A 13,093-nucleotide genomic window follows, 5' to 3' on the forward strand; every position below is an offset into this window, starting at 1 on the left:
CACTGGGCGTTGTGGGCTGGACACTGGGCACTGGGCGCTGGACACTGGGCGCTGTATGCTGCGGGCTGGACACTGGGCGCTGTATGCTGCGGGCTGGGCGCTGGGCGCTGTATGCTGCGGGCTGGACACTGTGCACTGTATGCTGCGGGCTGGACACTGGGCGCTGTATGCTGCGGGCTGGACACTGGGCGCTGTATGCTGCGGGCTGGACACTGTGCGCTGTATGCTGCGGGCTGGACACTGGGCGCTGTATACTGTGACTGGACACTGGGCGCTGTGTGCTGCGGGCTGGACACTGGGCGCTGTATGCTGCGGGCTGGACACTGGGCGCTGTACTCTGCGGACTGAACACTGGGCGTTGTGGGCTGGACACTGGGCACTGGGCGCTGGACACTGGGCGCTTTATGCTGCGGGCTGGACACTGGGCGCTGTATGCTGCGGGCTGTGCGCTGTATGCTGCGGGCTGGACACTGTGCGCTGTATGCTTCGGGCTGGACACTGTGCGCTGTATGCTGCGGGCTGGACACTGGGCGCTTTATAATGTGGCTGGACACTGGGCGCTGTATGCTACGGGCTGGACACTGGGTGCTGTATGCTACGGGTTGGACACTGGGCGCTGTATGCTACGGGCTGGACACTGGGCGCTGTATGCTGCGGGCTGGACACTGGGCGCTGTATGCTGCGGGCTGGACACTGGGCGCTGTATGCTGCGGGCTGGACACTGGCCGCTGTATTCGCGGACTGAACACTGGACACTGGGCGCTGTATTCTGCGGACTGAACACTGGGCGTTGTGGGCTGGGCGCTGGACACTGGGCGCTGTATGCTGCGGGCTGGACGCTGGGCGATGTATGCTGCGGGCTGGGCGCTTGGCGCTGTATGCTGCGGGCTGGACACTGTGCGCTGTATGCTGCGGGCTGGACACTGTGCGCTGTATGCTGCGGGCTGGACACTGTGCGCTGTATGCTGCGGGCTGGACACTGGGTGCTGTATGCTGCGGGCTGGACACTGTGCGCTGTATGCTGCGGGCTGGACACTGTGAGCTGTATGCTGCGGGCTGGACGCTGTGCGCTGTATGCTGCGGGCTGGACACTGTGCGCTGTATGCTGCGGGCTGGACACTTGGCGCTGTATGCTGCGGGCTGGGCGCTGTATGCTACGGGCTGGACACTGTGCGCTGTATGCTGCGGGCTGGACACTGGCCGCTGTATGCTGCGGGCTGGACACTGGGCGCTGTATACTGTGGCTGGACACTGGGCGCTGTATGCTACGGGCTGAACACTGGGCGCTGTATGCTGCGGGCTGGACACTGGGCGCTGTATGCTGCGGGCTGGACACTGGGCGCTGTATTCGCGGACTTAACACTAGACACTGGGCGCTGTATTCTGCGGACTGAACACTGGGCGTTGTGGGCTGGACACTGGGCACTGGGCGCTGGACACTGGGCGCTGTATGCTGCGGGCTGGATGCTGGGCGATGTATGCTGCGGGCTGGGCGCTGGGCGCTGTATGCTGCAAGCTGGACACTGTGCGCTGTATGCTGCGGGCTGGACACTCTGCGCTGTATGCTACGGGCTGGACACTGTGTGCTGTATGCTGCGGGCTGGACACTGGGCGCTGTATGCTGCGGGCTGGACACTGGGCGCTGTATGCTGCGGGCTGGACACTGGGCGCTGTACGCTGCGGGCTGGACACTGGGCGCTGTATGCTGCGGGCTGGACACTGGGCGCTGGACACTGGGCTGGACACTGGGCACTGGGCGCTGGACACTGGGCAGTGGGCGCTGGACGGATTCTCTATTCTGCAGTCACACAGAGTAACTAGAGATTTTTGTGCCAAATCTGGAGAAACCTGGGGCTAAGGCTGCTTTCACACATCCGGCTTGAGCTTTGCGGCTCAATCCGGCTGTGCAAGCTATGCGACGGATGCGGTGAAAACACTGCATCCTTTGCATAAGTTTTTCCTTTGCGGCCAGTCCGGTTTTTGCCGGTTGCGGCATGCTACTGAGCATGCGCAGTGGCAAAAACCGCATGCGGCGGCCGGATGCGGTTATTGCCGCATCACGCCGCCATAGGCATGCATTGAAAAATGCGCCGCATCGGCCGAATGCGGCGCGATGCGTTTTTTTTTCCGCACGAAAAACGTGCCAGGCAACTTCCATCCGGCCGCCGCATCGGCTAAATCTGCCGCATGCGGCAAAAAACGGATGGAACGCAAGGCCATGCGGCACAATGCGGCACTAATTAAAGTCTATGCAGAAAAAACGCAACCGGCAGCAAAAAAAAACGGTTGCGATTTTCCTGCAAAGTGCCGGATTGTGCCGCATTGCAGAAACCAGAGGTGTGAAAGCAGCCGGCTACTTTCACACATCCGGTTTGAGCACTGCGGCTCAATCCGGCTGTGAAACCTATGCAACGGATGCGGTGAAAACACCGCATCCTTTGCATAAGTTTTTACATGCGGCCGGTCCGGTTTTTTTTGGTTGCGGCACGCTACTGAGCATGCGCAGTGGAAAAAAAACGCATGCGGCGGCCGGATGCGATTTTTTCCGCATCGCGCCGCATCCGGCATACATAGACATGCATTGAAAATGCGCCGGATGCGGCGCGATGCGGTTTTTTTTTGCCGGAGCAAAAAACGTTGCAGGGAACGTTCGATCCGGCCGCGGCATCGGCTAAATCTGCCGCATGCGGCAAAAACCGGACCGAACGCAAGCCCATGCGGCACAATACGGCACTAATGTAAGTCTATGCAAAAAAACGCAACCGGCGGCAAAAAAAACGGTTGCGGTTTTTCTGCAGAGTGCCGTATTGTGCCGCATTGCAGAAACTGGAGGTGTGAAAGTAGCCTAAGGTCTGTTTCTTCCCATTGCCTCTATGTGAGGACGTATGTGGCTCTCATTATCCCTGCTCGCTCTTATTTCTGTTTTCCCGGTTTGCACTGGCGGTTAGTTGCGTTTTCCTCACACACTGTCCATGTAGTTGCAATTTCCCTACGTACACTACATGTCAGTCACATCAACTCCGGGCATTCCAGGCTCAGCCGGGAACTGCGCATGCGCCGTAGCTTCAATTACAGGCTCATCCAGGACACTGCGCGTGCGCCGCTGCCCCAGCCACTGCTGATAGGTTTCGATTCTCAGCTCAGAGTTTCTGACCGGTTTCTCGGGTTGTGGATAAATAAATACAGGACAGCTCCTATGCAGCCAGTCTGTGACAGAGCCGCGCACTATCAGCTGGAGGAGAGCTGACGGGAGGCATCCTACTGTGGTAAGCAGCCTAAGCCTGGGGTACTACAACTCCCAGCATCACCTGACAGACGCCCCAGACTGCAATAGACGGTAATAGCTTGTATGAGGGGCTGCAGGTCAGACCGACCTGTCATCACTCCGATATGATGAGAAGAGTTGTCCAGGGCAGGGATCTGACCTTAGTAGACTTGTGCCCATGTCCTGAAATAAGGAGCCCTACTTCCTTCATCAGATTACTGAACCCCCCCGCCCATAGTAACAGCAGCCCCCCACTAGACATCTAAGTCCAGACTGAGCAGGATATTTCTACAGCCTCTCCCCCACAGTATAGATCTGCTGACCATTGGAATCAATATGGTGCATGTGAACGGGGCCGAGCAGAACAGAAAGTCCAGAGCTGTCCCTGGTAGATGGGGTACAGGAAGTGGCACCCACAGCACTCGGATACTGGTAGCCTTTCGAGATGGCTCAGTGATGAGCGAGCACTACCATGCTCGGGTGCTCGGTACTCCTAATGGTTAGTGATGAGCGAGAACTACCATGCTCGGGTGCTCCGTACTCATAATGATTAGTGATGAGCGAGAACTACCATGCTCGGGGGCTCCGTACTCATAATGATTAGTGATGAGCGAGAACTACCATGCTCGGGGGCTCTGTAATGATTAGTGGTGAGTGAGCACTATCATGCTCCGGTGATCGGTACTCCTAATGGTTAGTGATGAGCGAGAACTACCATGCTCGGGGGCTCCGTACTCATAATGATTAATGATGAGCGAGCACTACCATGCTCGGGTGCTCAGTACTCGTAATGATTAGTGATGAGCGAGAACTACCATGCTCGGGTGCTCCGTACTCATAATGGTTAGTGGTGAGTGAGCACTACCATGCTCCGGTGATCGGTACTCCTAATGGTTAGTGATGAGCGAGAACTACCATGCTCGGGGGCTCCGTACTCATAATGATTAATGATGAGCGAGAACTACCATGCTCGGGTGCTCAGTACTCGTAATGATTAGTGATGAGCGAGAACTACCATGCTCGGGTGCTCCGTACTCATAATGATTAGTGATGAGCGAGAACTACCATGCTCGGGGGCTCTGTAATGATTAGTGGTGAGTGAGCACTATCATGCTCCGGTGATCGGTACTCGTAATGGTTAGTGGTGAGTGAGCACTACCATGCTCCGGTGATCGGTACTCGTAATGGTTAGTGGTGAGTGAGCACTACCATGTTTGGGTTCTCTGTATTTGTAATGGATATTGATGAGTGAGCACTACCATGCTCTGGTGCTCAGTACTCGTAATGGTTAGTGGTGAGTGAGCACTACCATGCTCTGGTGCTCAGTACTCGTAATGGTTAGTGGTGAGTGAGCACTACCATGCTCGGGTGATCGGTACTCGTAATGGTTAGTGGTGAGTGAGCACTACCATGCTCCGGTGATCGGTACTCGTAATGGTTAGTGGTGAGTGAGCACTACCATGCTCCGGTGATCGGTACTCGTAATGGTTAGTGGTGAGTGAGCACTACCATGCTCCGGTGATCGGTACTCGTAATGGTTAGTGGTGAGTGAGCACTACCATGTTTGGGTTCTCTGTACTTGTAATGGATAGTGATGAGTGAGCACTACCATGCTCTGGTGCTCTGTACTCGTAATGGTCCCCATTGACTTTCATTATACTAGGTACACGAGTTGAGCCCATCGGAGCGTCCGACTGCTGGTTAGGACTACGAAGCACCCAAGCATGGTATTGCTCACTCATCACTAACCATAAGTAACGAGCACTCGAGCATGGTAGTGCTCGCTCATCACTAACCATTATGAGTACCGAGCACTCGAACATGGTAGTGCTCGCTCATCCCTACTCATCAGCGTTAGGCTATGCACTCACGGCTGTGTTTTCAGTGTGAGATCCTTCTGGGGGAAAACTGATCTCACGCGGACATTTCTAGGACCATTATTCAGTCGGCCGCTTTTTACGTGGACCAAACATCTGCTTGAATAAACAAGCATAGCATGCACCAGGATATTTCATATGTTAGATGAGACGCGTCCATTCAAGTCTATGGGTGCTGAAAAAAAAATCGTATCATGTACACTACAATTCAAAAGTTTGGGGTCACCCGGACAATTTTGTCTTTTCCATACTTTTATTTATCAAATGAGTTGCATAATGAATAGAAAATATAGTCCAGACATTGACGAGGTCAGAAATGATGATTTTTCCTTGAAATAATAATTTTCTCCTTCACACCTTGCTTTTGTCACAGAATGCTCTTTTGCAGCAATTACAGCTTTGCAGACCTTTGGCATTCTAGCTGTTAATTTGCTGAGGTAATCTGGAGATATTTCCCCCCATGCTTCTCCCCTCCCACAAGTTGGATTGGCTTGATGGGCACTTTTTGCGTACCATACGATCAAGCTGCTCCCACAACAGCTCAATAGGGTTGAGATCTGGTGACTGGGCTGGCCACTCCATTACAGGTAGAATACCAGCTGCCGGCTTCTTCCCTAAATAGTTCATGCATAATTTGGAGGCGTGCTTTGGGTCATTGTCCTGTTGTAGGATGAAATTGCCTCCAATCAAGCGCTGTCCACAGGGTATGGCATGTCGTTGCAAAATGGAGTGATAGCCTTCCTTATTCAAAATCCCTTTTCTCCCACTTTACCAGCACCAAGGCAACCCCAGACCATCACATTACCTCCACCATGCTTGACAGATGGCGTCAGGCACTCTTCCAGCATCTTTTCAGTTGTTCTGCGTCTCACAAATGTTCTTATGTGTGATCCAAACACCTCAAACTTCGATTTGTCTGCCCATAACACTTTTTTCCAATCTTCCTCTGTCCAATGTCTGTGTTCTTTTGCCCATATTAATCTTTTCCTTTTATTAGCCAGTCTCAGATATGGCTTTTTCTTTGCCACTCTGCCCTGAAGGCCAGCATCCCGGAGTCGCCTCTTCAGTGTAGACGTTAACACTGGCGTTTTGCGGGTACTATTTAATAAAGCTGCCAGTTCAGGACCTGTGAAGCGTCGATTTCTCAAACTAGAGACTCTAATGTATGCGGTCTGATGTGAGTGGGTGTGCGATCTGATGTGAGTGGGTGTGCGATCTGATGTGAGTGGGTGTGCGATCTGATGTGTGTGCAATATGATGTGTGTGGGTGTGCGATCTGATGTGAGTGTGTGTGCGATATGATGTGTGTGGCTGTGCGATATGATGTGTGTGGGTGTGCGGTCTGATGTGAGTGGATGTGTGATCTGATGTGTGTGGGTGTGCGGTCTGATGTGTGTGGGTGTGCGGTCTGATGTGTGTGGGTGTGCGGTCTGATGTGTGAGTGGGTGTGCGGTCTGATGTGAGTAAGTGTGCGGTCTGATGTGTGTGGGTGTGCGATCTGATGTGTGTGGGTGTGTTATCTGATGTGAGTGGGTGTGCGATGTGATGTGTGTGATCTGATATGAGTGGGTGTGTGATCTGATGTGTGTGGGTGTGTGATCTGATGTAGGGGATGTGTGATCTGATGTGAGTGGGTGTGTGATGTGATGTGTGTGATCTGATGTGAGTGGGTGTGCGATGTGATGTGTGTGATCTGATGTGAGTGGGTGTGCGATGTGATGTGTGTGATCTGATGTGAGTGGGTGTGCGATGTGATGTGTGTGATCTGATGTGAATGGGTGTGCGATGTGATGTGTGTGATCGTATGTGTGTGGGTGTGTGATCTGATGTGAGCGGGTGTGTGATCTGATGTGTGTGATCTGATGTGAGTGGGTGTGCGGTCTGATGTGAGTGGGTGTGCGGTCTGATGTGAGTGGGTGTGCAGTCTGACGTGAGTGGGTGTGCGATCTGATGTGTGTGATCTGATGTGAGTGGGTGTGTGATCTGATGTGAGTGGGTATGTGATCTGATGTGAGTGGGTGTGTGATCTGATGTGTGTGGGTGTGTGATCTGATGTGAGTGGGTGTGTGATCTGATGTGAGTGGGTGTGTGATCTGATGTGAGTGGGTGTGTGATGTGATGTGTGTCATCTGATGTGAGTGGGTGTGCGGTCTGATGTGAGTGGGTGTGCGATCTGATGTGTGTGGGTGTGTTATCTGATGTGAGTGGGTGTGCGATGTGATGTGTGTGATCTGATGTGAGTGGGTGTGTGATCTGATGTGAGTGGGTGTGTGATGTGATGTGTGTGATCTGATGTGAGTGGGTGTGTGATGTGATGTGTGTGATCTGATGTGAGTGGGTGTGTGATCTGATGTGAGTGGGTGTGTGATGTGATGTGTGTGATCTGATGTGAGTGGGTGTGCGATGTGATGTGTGTGATCTGATGTGAGTGGGTGTGTGATGTGATGTGTGTGATCTGATGTGTGTGATCTGATGTGTGTGGGTGTGCGATCTGATGTGTGTGGTTGTGTTATCTGATGTGAGTGGGTGTGTGATGTGTGTGGGTGTGTGATCTGATGTGAGCTGGTGTGTGATGTGTGCGGTTGTGTGATCTGATGTGAGCGGGTGTGTGATCTGATGTGAGCGGGTGTGTGATCTGATGTGAGCGGGTGTGCGGTTTGATGTGAGCGGGTGTGCGGTCTGATGTGAGTGGGTGTGCGGTCTGATGTGAGTGGGTGTGCGATCTGATGTGTGTGGGTGTGTTATCTGATGTGAATGGGTGTGCGATGTGATGTGTGTGATCGTATGTGTGTGGATGTGTGATCTGATGTGAGCGGGTGTGTGATGTGTGTGGGTGTGTGATCTGATGTGAGCGGGTGTGTGATCTGATGTGTGTGATCTGATGTGAGTGGGTGTGCGGTCTGATGTGAGTGGGTGTGCGGTCTGATGTGAGTGGGTGTGCAGTCTGACGTGAGTGGCTGTGCGATCTGATGTGTGTGGGTGTGTTATCTGATGTGAGTGGGTGTGCGATGTGATGTGTGTGATCTGATGTGAGTGGGTGTGTGATCTGATGTGAGTGGGTGTGTGATGTGATGTGTGTGATCTGATGTGAGTGGGTGTGCGATGTGATGTGTGTGATCTGATGTGAGTGGGTGTGTGATGTGATGTGTGTGATCTGATGTGAGTGGGTGTGTGATCTGATGTGAGTGGGTGTGTGATGTGAGTGGGTGTGTGATCTGATGTGAGTGGGTGTGTGATGTGATGTGTGTGATCTGATGTGAGTGGGTGTGTGATGTGATGTGTGTGATCTGATGTGAGTGGGTGTGTGATGTGATGTGTGTGATCTGATGTGAGTGGGTGTGTGATCTGATGTGAGTGGGTGTGTGATGTGATGTGTGTGATCTGATGTGAGTGGGTGTGCGATGTGATGTGTGTGATCTGATGTGAGTGGGTGTGTGATGTGATGTGTGTGATCTGATGTGAGTGGGTGTGTGATCTGATGTGAGTGGGTGTGTGATGTGAGTGGGTGTGTGATCTGATGTGAGTGGGTGTGTGATGTGATGTGTGTGATCTGATGTGAGTGGGTGTGTGATCTGATGTGTGTGGGTGTGTTATCTGATGTGAGTGGGTGTGTGATGTGATGTGTGTGTGATCTGATGTGAGTGGGTGTGTGATCTGATGTGAGTGGGTGTGTGATGTGAGTGGGTGTGTGATCTGATGTGAGTGGGTGTGTGATGTGATGTGTGTGATCTGATGTGAGTGGGTGTGTGATGTGATGTGTGTGATCTGACGTGAGTGGGTGTGCGATCTGATGTGTGTGGGTGTGTTATCTGATGTGAGTGGGTGTGCGATGTGATGTGTGTGATCTGATGTGAGTGGGTGTGTGATCTGATGTGAGTGGGTGTGTGATCTGATGTGAGTGGGTGTGTGATCTGATGTGTCTGGGTGTGTGATCTGATGTGAGTGGGTGTGTGATCTGATGTGAGTGGGTGTGTGATGTGATGTGTGTGATCTGATGTGAGTGGGTGTGTGATGTGATGTGTGTGATCTGATGTGAGTGGGTGTGTGATGTGATGTGTGTGATCTGATGTGAGTGGGTGTGTGATCTGATGTGTGTGGGTGTGCGATCTGATGTGTGTGGGTGTGCGATCTGATGTGTGTGGTTGTGTTATCTGATGTGAGTGGGTGTGTGATGTGTGTGGGTGTGTGATCTGATGTGAGCTGGTGTGTGATGTGTGCGGTTGTGTGATCTGATGTGAGCGGGTGTGTGATCTGATGTGAGCGGGTGTGCGGTTTGATGTGAGCGGGTGTGCGGTCTGATGTGAGTGGGTGTGCGGTCTGATGTGAGTGGGTGTGCGATCTGATGTGTGTGGGTGTGTTATCTGATGTGAATGGGTGTGCGATGTGATGTGTGTGATCGTATGTGTGTGGATGTGTGATCTGATGTGAGCGGGTGTGTGATGTGTGTGATCTGATGTGAGCGGGTGTGTGATCTGATGTGTGTGATCTGATGTGAGTGGGTGTGCGGTCTGATGTGAGTGGGTGTGCGGTCTGATGTGAGTGGGTGTGCAGTCTGACGTGAGTGGGTGTGCGATCTGATGTGTGTGGGTGTGTTATCTGATGTGAGTGGGTGTGCGATGTGATGTGTGTGATCTGATGTGAGTGGGTGTGTGATCTGATGTGTCTGGGTGTGTGATCTGATGTGTCTGGGTGTGTGATCTGATGTGAGTGGGTGTGTGATCTGATGTGAGTGGGTGTGTGATCTGATGTGTGTGATCTGATGTGAGTGGGTGTGCGATCTGATGTGAGTGGGTGTGCGATCTGATGTGTGTGGGTGTGTTATCTGATGTGAGTGGGTGTGCGATGTGATGTGTGTGATCTGATGTGAGTGGGTGTGTGATCTGATGTGAGTGGGTGTGTGATGTGATGTGTGTGATCTGATGTGAGTGGGTGTGTGATGTGATGTGTGTGATCTGATGTGAGTGGGTGTGTGATCTGATGTGAGTGGGTGTGTGATGTGATGTGTGTGATCTGATGTGAGTGGGTGTGCGATGTGATGTGTGTGATCTGATGTGAGTGGGTGTGTGATGTGATGTATGTGAGTGGGTGTGTGATCTGCTGTGTGTGGGTGTGCGATCTGATGTGTGTGGGTGTGCGATCTGATGTGTGTGGTTGTGTTATCTGATGTGAGTGGGTGTGCGATGTGATGTGTGTGATCGTATGTGTGTGGATGTGTGATCTGATGTGAGCGGGTGTGTGATGTGTGTGGGTGTGTGATCTGATGTGAGCGGGTGTGTGATCTGATGTGTGTGATCTGATGTGAGTGGGTGTGCGGTCTGATGTGAGTGGGTGTGCGGTCTGATGTGAGTGGGTGTGTTATCTGATGTGAGTGGGTGTGCGATGTGATGTGTGTGATCTGATGTGAGTGGGTGTGCGGTCTGATGTGAGTGGGTGTGCGATCTGATGTGTGTGGGTGTGTTATCTGATGTGAGTGGGTGTGCGATGTGATGTGTGTGATCTGATGTGAGTGGGTGTGTGATCTGATGTGAGTGGGTGTGTGATCTGATGTGTCTGGGTGTGTGATCTGATGTGAGTGGGTGTGTGATCTGATGTGAGTGGGTGTGTGATGTGATGTGTGTGATCTGATGTGAGTGGGTGTGCGATCTGATGTGAGTGGGTGTGCGATCTGATGTGTGTGGGTGTGTTATCTGATGTGAGTGGGTGTGCGATGTGATGTGTGTGATCTGATGTGAGTGGGTGTGTGATCTGATGTGAGTGGGTGTGTGATGTGATGTGTGTGATCTGATGTGAGTGGGTGTGTGATGTGATGTGTGTGATCTGATGTGAGTGGGTGTGTGATCTGATGTGAGTGGGTGTGTGATGTGATCTGTGTGATCTGATGTGAGTGGGTGTGCGATGTGATGTGTGTGATCTGATGTGAGTGGGTGTGTGATGTGATGTGTGTGATCTGATGTGAGTGGGTGTGTGATCTGATGTGAGTGGGTGTGTGATGTGATGTGTGTGATCTGATGTGAGTGGGTGTGTGATGTGATGTGTGTGATCTGATGTGAGTGGGTGTGTGATCTGATGTGAGTGGGTGTGTGATGTGATGTGTGTGATCTGATGTGAGTGGGTGTGCGATGTGATGTGTGTGATCTGATGTGAGTGGGTGTGTGATGTATGTGAGTGGGTGTGTGATCTGATGTGTGTGGGTGTGCGATCTGATGTGTGTGGGTGTGCGATCTGATGTGTGTGGTTGTGTTATCTGATGTGAGTGGGTGTGTGATGTGTGTGGGTGGGTGATCTGATGTGAGCTGGTGTGTGATGTGTGCGGTTGTGTGATCTGATGTGTGCGGTTGTGTGATCTGATGTGAGCGGGTGTGTGATCTGATGTGAGCGGGTGTGCGGTCTGATGTGAGCGGGTGTGCGGTCTGATGTGAGTGGGTGTGCGATCTGATGTGAGTGGGTGTGCGATCTGATGTGTGTGGGTGTGCGATCTGATGTGTGTGGGTGTGCGATCTGATGTGTGTGGGTGTGCGATCTGATGTGTGTGGGTGTGTGATGTGTGTGGGTGTGTGATCTGATGTGAGTGGGTGTGTGATGTGATGTGAGTGGGTGTGTGATCTGATGTGTGGGTGTGTGATCTGATGTGAGTGGGTGTGTGATGTGATGTGTGTGGGTGTGTGATCTGATGTGAGTGGGTGTGTGATGTGATGTGAGTGGGTGTGTGATCTGATGTGTGTGGGTGTGTGATCTGATGTGAGTGCGTGTGTGATGTGATGTGTGTGGGTGTGTGATCTGATGTGAGTGGGTGTGTGATGTGATGTGAGTGGGTGTGTGATCTGATGTGTGTGGGTGTGTGATCTGATGTGAGTGGGTGTGTGATCTGATGTGAGTGGGTGTGTGATCTGATGTGTGTGATCTGATGTGAGTGGGTGTGCGATCTGATGTGAGTGGGTGTGCGATCTGATGTGTGTGGGTGTGTTATCTGATGTGAGTGGGTGTGCGATGTGATGTGTGTGATCTGATGTGAGTGGGTGTGTGATCTGATGTGAGTGGGTGTGTGATGTGATGTGTGTGATCTGATGTGAGTGGGTGTGTGATGTGATGTGTGTGATCTGATGTGAGTGGGTGTGTGATCTGATGTGAGTGGGTGTGTGATGTGATGTGTGTGATCTGATGTGAGTGGGTGTGCGATGTGATGTGTGTGATCTGATGTGAGTGGGTGTGTGATGTGATGTATGTGAGTGGGTGTGTGATCTGATGTGTGTGGGTGTGCGATCTGATGTGTGTGGGTGTGCGATCTGATGTGTGTGGTTGTGTTATCTGATGTGAGTGGGTGTGCGATGTGATGTGTGTGATCGTATGTGTGTGGATGTGTGATCTGATGTGAGCGGGTGTGTGATGTGTGTGGGTGTGTGATCTGATGTGAGCGGGTGTGTGATCTGATGTGTGTGATCTGATGTGAGTGGGTGTGCGGTCTGATGTGAGTGGGTGTGCGGTCTGATGTGAGTGGGTATGTTATCTGATGTGAGTGGGTGTGCGATGTGATGTGTGTGATCTGATGTGAGTGGGTGTGCGGTCTGATGTGAGTGGGTGTGCGATCTGATGTGTGTGGGTGTGTTATCTGATGTGAGTGGGTGTGCGATGTGATGTGTGTGATCTGATGTGAGTGGGTGTGTGATCTGATGTGAGTGGGTGTGTGATCTGATGTGTCTGGGTGTGTGATCTGATGTGAGTGGGTGTGTGATCTGATGTGAGTGGGTGTGTGATGTGATGTGTGTGATCTGATGTGAGTGGGTGTGCGATCTGATGTGAGTGGGTGTGCGATCTGATGTGTGTGGGTGTGTTATCTGATGTGAGTGGGTGTGCGATGTGATGTGTGTGATCTGATGTGAGTGGGTGTGTGATCTGATGTGAGTGGGTGTGTGATGTGATGTGTGTGATCTGATGTGAGTGGGTGTGTGATGTG

The 13,093-nt window shown here is 52.2% G+C and overlaps 1 protein-coding gene across 1 annotated transcript in view; it reads left to right on the forward strand.

Moving 5' to 3' along the window:
• The first annotated feature begins 3,106 nt into the window (after positions 1–3,106).
• RIGI (RNA sensor RIG-I) overlaps positions 3,107–13,093 on the forward strand; it is a 233,708-nt gene continuing 223,721 nt past the window's right edge. Inside the window, exon 1 of the mRNA XM_075316231.1 lies at positions 3,107–3,266. The gene's annotated coding sequence lies outside the window, so the exon portion shown is untranslated. The remainder of the gene's footprint in view (positions 3,267–13,093) is intronic.

The sequence above is a fragment of the Anomaloglossus baeobatrachus genome, chromosome 1 (genome assembly GCF_048569485.1).
Source record: "Anomaloglossus baeobatrachus isolate aAnoBae1 chromosome 1, aAnoBae1.hap1, whole genome shotgun sequence".
NCBI lineage: Eukaryota > Metazoa > Chordata > Amphibia > Anura > Aromobatidae > Anomaloglossus > Anomaloglossus baeobatrachus.